The sequence below is a fragment of the Nicotiana tabacum genome, chromosome 13 (genome assembly GCF_000715075.1).
Source record: "Nicotiana tabacum cultivar K326 chromosome 13, ASM71507v2, whole genome shotgun sequence".
Lineage (NCBI taxonomy): Eukaryota > Viridiplantae > Streptophyta > Magnoliopsida > Solanales > Solanaceae > Nicotiana > Nicotiana tabacum.
In genome coordinates, this window is record NC_134092.1 from 80473256 (window position 1) to 80481316 (window position 8061).

Consider the following 8061-nt stretch of genomic DNA (forward strand, 5'->3'; position numbering starts at 1 on the left):
TCGTGTATTTAATATATAGCCCAATATATGGCTAATTTCGGACCAAAAATAGGCCCAAGCTACTTAGCCCATCCCATTTAACCCTTCAGTAGCCCAAACCAAATGACCCCTTCATTTAACCCGGTCGGAACCCATTTAAAACGACCTGCCCCGCTCATTTCTAATCCTGGCCGTTGATCTCTCAAGATCAACGGCCCATGATCACCATGTCTATTTAATTAACCAAACCCACCCGAAACCCTATAATTTATCTAAGACTGCCGCCCCCAAATCCTCTCACCCTCTCTTCAAACCCTAGCCGACCTAGAGATCTCTCATCGCCTTCCTTATACGCGTTCATACGTGGATTCTACTTACCTTTTCTACTATTATCACTCAGTTATGGTAACTTTCGTTACCATTATACTTATGGCAAGTTTGATACTCACAAATCTGGATTTGACCCTATGGATCTGGGTGCGATTGTGGCTCTATACACTTAGGAAGAGAAAATTTCTCTTGGTTATGGCATATCTCCGGTGATTCTGTCGTGATTGGGACTTGTGAAAGATTTGCCCTAAATTCGATTCCAACTAGTGTTTGAAATTCTTACTTCCTCTACTGTTTCGAGTGTGCATGGGATATATTCTTTTCTTTTTTGTGTTTAATCGACTGGTTTTCCTTGTTTGTGTGTTTAATTTTGCTAATATAAAAACCCCCTTCCTCTTGTCCCATAATAGACCTTGACTATTGTTATTCTCTCACTCTCACACCTTATATACTATACTGCACTCTTGATTGTGGCCGGCTGAAAGCCAAGGCCACCGAAATCTTCTCTATCGACCTCCATAGTGCGAGCACTACTCGGGGCTCACTGAAGCTCTGTAAACTCTGACGCACTAGGATTTAGGATTCTTACTGTTCTCTTTCAACTGTTGTCACTGCTGAGATTCTAAGTTACTCACTCTTGTGCTCGTTTATCTTTGCAGCTCGTTAGTGTTCTTGACCCATTACAGCCTTAATTGGCAGTCCTCTACTTATTCATGTAAGTGTCTTCTGCGTGCCAACACTGTTTGAATAGATAAGCATGACGTAAGTTTCTTTGCTATTTGTGAACCCCTAGTATTGTATTGTTGTATGCTTTACTATAATTTTATTGTCTTAGTGATGTTCTGCAGTTCCATGTTCTCTAGTATCAAACTTGATAGGCTTCAATATATGTAGTGTACTCTCATTATGCGCATTTGACTCAAATGGTTTCTAGCCTTCTTAGGTTTTTCCTGATTTGTTATGCTCGTGTTAGCCCTGAATTTTATATTTTCTGCCTGTTATAAGTTAATATTCATGCCCTGCTTTAGATTTTTTGGGACCATTTTGTGGAGACTGATATCTGCCCAGAATTTATTCGAATGTGTTTTACTTTAAGAGTTTCATGCTAAGTCCTTCATATATGCATTGCTACCTGTCAGTTCCTCTGAATTAGTCCTCAACTACATCTATTTTGATTTTCATGCTGAACCTTTACTTGTGGGAATTGTTACTTGTTACTAGAATTGGATCATGATTTGTTTGTCGCGAGTTTCATACTAGTCTTTCCTATAAGGATTCTTTTTCGAGTGTAGGATCAGTCTGACCATGTTTTCCTGTAGATATTCATGATGAGATTTCCCTGTATGAATTGCTACTTCTTATCTACTCTGAGTTAGTTCCAAGCCAAACTTTGTTTTAGGCTTTCACGTTAAGTACCTCTCCTGCAAAAGTTTACTTGAAATATTCCTTGACCACATTCTATCATATATGTTTCATGCTAGGCTCCCATATATGAACTTCTACTTAGTTTCGGATCAGTTTTGGAGAATGTTAGCCCCGAACTTTTGTTGTCATGTTCCTTGTGATCAAGTCTTAATTATTCTAAAGTGTCTATTGTTACCTTGAGCTAATTTAATGAAATTGTAACCCATCTGGTATATGTTTATTGCTTGTTTATAATAACGATTAAACAAGATATTTACTCCAATTGTTTGGGCCTGGTCTATTGGTCCTGCTTTTGGTATTGGGGGTCTGAAGTACATTGTCAATACCTGGATTTTGGGCATGCCATCCACGTGAAGTTCTAAGCCTATTTGAAGGCCCAGATATGTTACTGGGTAATCCTATATTTGTAATTGGGCCTGTAATTATTCAACGTGGTCTGTAATAACTGTAAAATTGAATAATGGGGAAAATTAGTAAAAGGGGGTCGGGTACTCTAATTCTCGCATGAATGGGTAGAAAACATGCCTATATGGTCTAAATGCTTTATTTGCTATCTTGTTTGACATGCTCTATTTTTATACACTAATAGAAAGCATGCCTATAGGAACCTAAGCACTTTACTTGCTCAACATGTCCTATTCCTGTACACTGTTAGAAGACATGCCTATAAGAATCTAAGTGTTTCACTTGTTCACATGCTCCATTTTCACACGCTATTAGATAGCATGTCTATAGGATTTAAAAATCATTGGTTATTTGCTCAACTTGCTCTATTGATATGTGATTGTTAGATATCATGCCTATAGGATCGCGTTAAGTAGTTAAGACTTGTTTCCACTGATATTTCCTCCAGCCACGTGACTCATCTAGATACCATGTCTATATGACCTTAATTGATTAATTAAACTGTCGTTGTTGCTATTTTTATCACACTGCTACCTAGAAAACATGCCTATATGGATAAACAAAATGAATTTGTGTTCAAATACCAACTGGTTAGAAAGCATGCATGTAGGATCAAAGACGAATAATTCTGAGTTTTCAATGGTTTCACTGCCCAAGCGCAAATCACCTAGAGATTATGGCTATAGGCTTTTAATAATGTTAATAATCTGTAGCTTCGATAATCCGACTAGAAGTACTGTCTACGAGATTTTATTTAGTCATTCAATCACATAGAAACCATGTCTATAGGTTGGAACAACTTTAATACATTTCAATTCCAAAACTGCCAACTGCATCATCGCCAACCTTGTTAGAATAAAATCTGAGACTATTTCGCGTGTATTTGTGCTTATGTGTGGAGGCTAACTTGAGCCTTTAATTGCTATTATGTGCACTCCTACCTGTTTTGAATGTGTGCCGAGTTTTATCATTTTGAGCACCCTAAGTAAAGTCTAGAACCACCCAAATAGTAGGTCCAAATCCTCTTGGACCATAGGCATGGGGAGGGTAATGCACGCATAGGACGCGGTTTAGAATTGAACTAGAGCGCTTTAGGTAAACAACTTTAACATAGTAATTGGGTAGCAGGAGATGATAGTCTGTGCCCGCTGAATAATATGAGCAACTCCTATCTAAAAGGAGTTGCGAAGTATTATTTATATTGCACGGGGTGATCCTTTAGGCTAAAAAACTTAGGACCCCCCTTTTCTCTTTATACACTTAGTCATCTAATACTTACACCTTTGTTTATTCGAACTTAGAACAAATTAGGTTGTACTTTGTAATCTACAAGAACTTGTACCAATCATCTATTAATGTATAGTCTATTTCCTTCATATGTGCAATCTTCTTTATACTTGTTTTACATCATAGTTGGATATTTGAAATCCTTATCTTCCTTTAATTTACATGATCACATAGGACAATTATAATCCAATAATCCCACATAGCATAAAATTCGATCGGAAACCACATTTTTGGACCTCAAAGAGTGCCTAACCTCTTCTTTTTAAGGTAATTTGAGCCCTTACTCGATCTTTGGTGATACGGACTAGTTAAAACAGAGTTATTTGCGAATAGGTGCCCTAACGCACCTTAAAAATCGTTAGGTGGCAAGTCTTTCTCTTAATACCAATTTAAAAGAGTTGTCACATGTCGAAACTTGCTTTCGTGAGAAAAGGCGCGACAATAAGCAATAACCTAGACATGGTTTCTAGCATGAATAATAGCTCACGTACTCATACAAGTGGAGAAAATGCGGTATCAAAGAAGCATGATAGCAAAACAAGGCATGTAATAGCTTAAGTCTATCCAAATTATGAATAACAACGATGCATGTATATGTGCTCGTCACCTCGCATATGCGTCACCACCCAACATATAGAAGATATCATAACTGGCGGGGAAATACCCTTAAGATTAGGCAAGATACTTACCTTGAACGAGCGAGAATCAATACTCCAAAAATCCTTTGCATCTCAAATCGGCCTTCAAACGGGTCAAATTTAGTCAAATAACACACTACAGTGTCAAATAATACTAAAAGAAATAATTACGAAGCATAAAGGCTCAATCTTTAATCAATTATACAAAGTCAACCAAAAAGTCAACCTGGGTCTGCTTCCTGAAACCTGACAAAACTCACAAATCTCGGCAAACCTGACAAAACTCACAAATCTCGGCTACCCGTTCAAATACTAGTCCAAATATACAAGTTTTATCCAAATTCGACTCCAAATTGGGGTTCAAATCTCAACTATTCACTTTTCTAAATTTAGCACAAAACCCCCCAAATTTCTCTTTCAAATTCATAATCTACGTGTAATAATACATGGGAAAACAAGATATATTATCAAAAATCAAGTAGAAATAACTTACCCTCCAAGTGGTGATGAAAATCTCCCCAATGATCGCCTCTACCGAGCTCCAAAACTCAAAATAGTGAAAATAAGCCAAGCCCTCAAAATATATTCTCCTACCAATGATTCCACATTTGCGGACCACTAGGTTGCTTTTGCGACGTCGCATTTGCGGCAAAACCTTCGCAGATGCGAGATTCACTAAACCAGCCAACCCCTCGCTTATGTGACATACTTCTACTTCTGCAGATGTGCTTCTGTGCAAACACCCTTGCACAAGCGACCCCGCACCTGCAAACTTCAACGCATGTGCGATCCACTCGGGCCACCCCTCATCCCGCTTCTAGGAGCAAAATCCCGCACATGCGGCTCCGCAGGTGCTATGCACCAGATCCCTGCCAAAACCACCAATGCTTTAATTCACTAACATAAATCGAAATTAATCCGAAACATACCCGAGCCCTCCAGAACCCCATTCATTTATACCTACAAATACGAATACATCATCCAAATGCCCAAAACACTACGAATAACATCAAAATCAAGAATCGACGATCAAAATTAATCTCTTAAGTTATAAACTTTCCAACTTCGCCAAACATGTACTAATCATGCCTAAACATTCTAGATTCCAATCAAATTTCACAGACAAGTTTCAAAGCACTAAATAAATCTATTCCAAGTCCCAAAACAACAATCCGAGTCTAACATTACCAAAGTCAACTCCCGGTCAAACCTATAAACTTTTCAAACCTTCAAATTTTCAAGTTTCAGCAAATAAAGTCAAAACATCATAGGAATCTCCAAATTCAAATTCGGACATACACCTAAGTTCAAAATCACTGTACGAACCTACTAGAACCTTCAAATCACCATTCAGGGGTCATCTACTCAAAAGTTAAACATTAGTCAACTCTTACAACTTAAGCTTCCAACAATAGAACAAAGTGTTCTACTTTACTCCCAAACCTTTCCGAAACCAAACCAACTATCTGCAAGTTACAAAACAACAAACAAGCATACGGGGAACATCAAATAGGGAAACTGGACTCAAACACGCAAAACGACTAGCCAGGTCGTTACATTCTCCCCCTCTTAAGCAAACATTCATCCTCGAACGAATTTAGAATTATACCTGGAATGTCAAAAAGATGAGGATATATGCTTCGCATATCATGCTCGGTCTCCCAAATCGCCTCCTCAACCAGTTAACCTCTCCACTGAACCTTCACTGATGCAATGTCTTTAGACCTCAACTTCCGAACCTACATATCCAAAATGGCCATTGGTTCTTTTTCATAATCCAGATTCTCATCCAACTGCACTGAACTAAAATCCAACACATATGACTGATCCTTATAATACTTTCAGAGCATGGAAACATAAAATACCTGATGAACTCCGATAAGCTAGGTAGTAAACCAAATCTGTAGGCCACATCACCAACTCTCTCTAACACCTCAAATGGACCAATATGCCAAGGGCTCAACTTGTCCTTCTTCCCAAATCTCATCATTCCCTTCATAGGCGAAACTCGGAGAAGAACCTTCTCACCATCCATGAAAACCACATCACAAATTTTCCTATCAGCATAACTCTTTTGCCTTGACTGTACTGTGCAAAACCGCTCCTGAATCAATTTCACTTTATCCAAAGCATCACGAACCAAATTTGTGCCCAACAACCTAGACTCAGTAGGCTCAAACCAACCAATCGGAGAACGACATTACCTCTCATATAAGGCCTCATACAGAGCCATCTCAATACTAGACTGATAGCTGTTGTTATATGCAAACTCTACCAATGGTAAAAACTGATCCCAGTGGCTTCCGAAATCAATCACAGCCCCTCAACATATCCTCCAAAATCCGAATGGTCAGCTTGGACTACACATCCGTCTGGATGTGTAATGCAGTGCTCAGCTCAATATGCATGCCCAACTCACGCTGAACTGCTCTCCAAAAATGCAATGTAAACTGAGTGCCCCGATCCGAGATGATAGACACAGGCATACCATGCAAGTGGACAATCTCTCTAATGTAGATCTTAGCCAGTTGCTCTTAAGTGTAGGAAGTCATGATTAGAATGAAATGCGCAGACTTGGTCAGTCTGTCCACAATGACCCATACAACGTAAAATCTCCTCAAAGTCTGTGGGAATCCTACTACAAATTCCATAGAAAGTGCTTCCACTTTCATGCCGGTATCTCTAACCTCTGAAGCAAACCGTCCGGTCTCTAATGCTCGTATTTGACCTGCTGGCAATTCAAACACCACAAAAAATATCCAACAATGTACCCTTATTCATCCTCCGCCACCAATAATGCTGTTTTAAATCACAGTACATCTTTATAGCACTTGGATGAATAGAAGACCGCGAACTATGAGCCTCCTTAAGAATCAACTCTTTCAAACATTCACATTAGGAACACAAATCCGACCCTGAAGTCGCAATACGCCATCATTGCCAATAGCCACCTCTTTAGCTCCACCTCGCAACACCGAGCACTATGAATATGCTGAGATTTTGTATACTTGATGATTATATTGTGTTGTTGTTAATTTTGGAATGTATACTTGTCATGCAGGCATAAAGTTGTATTTTTACTCATGCTAATTGGTATTTGATGTTTAGAGCTTGAAGTCACAGTTTACTTTATTAAATCCATGTCTAGGTGATTTCTCTGAAAAAGTTGATGCCTTGACTGATATACTTAAAAAGCATGCTTATTTCTCCTCTTATTGTTATAGAGTTGAACCAGATATTATTTGAGTTGTTTTACCTTTTGCATTATTATGCTGTTATTATTGTTGTTGACTATTGAAAGCGAGTATTGGACCTTGCCAACCTCGTCGCTGCTTTCAGGCAGAGGTTATGCTTGTTACTTATTGAGTACATGGGGTCGGTTGTACTCATACTATACTCTATACTTAATGTGCAGATCCATGTGTTGCTGATAGCAGTGGTTGCTAGTGTGTCATCATCTAGATTTGCTCGGAGATTTCGAGGTAGCACTGATGTCCCACTCGCAGGCCTTGAAGTCTTCTCCTTTATATTATGATATTGTTTTTTTAGTCTTGTAGAGAGTATTATGTTTTATTCAGACTTTGTTTTTAGTACTCTATAAAGCTCATGCACTCGGTGACATCAGATTTTGGGTAGTTTCAGTTGTATCATCTTTTGACTTTATTTATTTATACTATTCCACCAATTGAGACTATTTCTTACCGTTTTATTTCCATATAATTATTGTTGGCTTGACTAGCAAAAGGTGTTAGGCGCCATCACAACTCCGATAGAATTTTGGGTCGTGACAGTCCAACGTCAATTTGTCACGACAATAGTAGAGACCGAGATCTTCATTCAATGTGTTGTTTTTATCCCCCATTATTGTTTGACAGAGAAAGCTTGAATTTTGTACAATAAAAAGTTGTATACAAGTTGTATATAAATTGTACGAATTGATCGAATTTGTATATATTTTATAAAAAAATAATTCTATCTACTTTTTGTAAATAGAAAA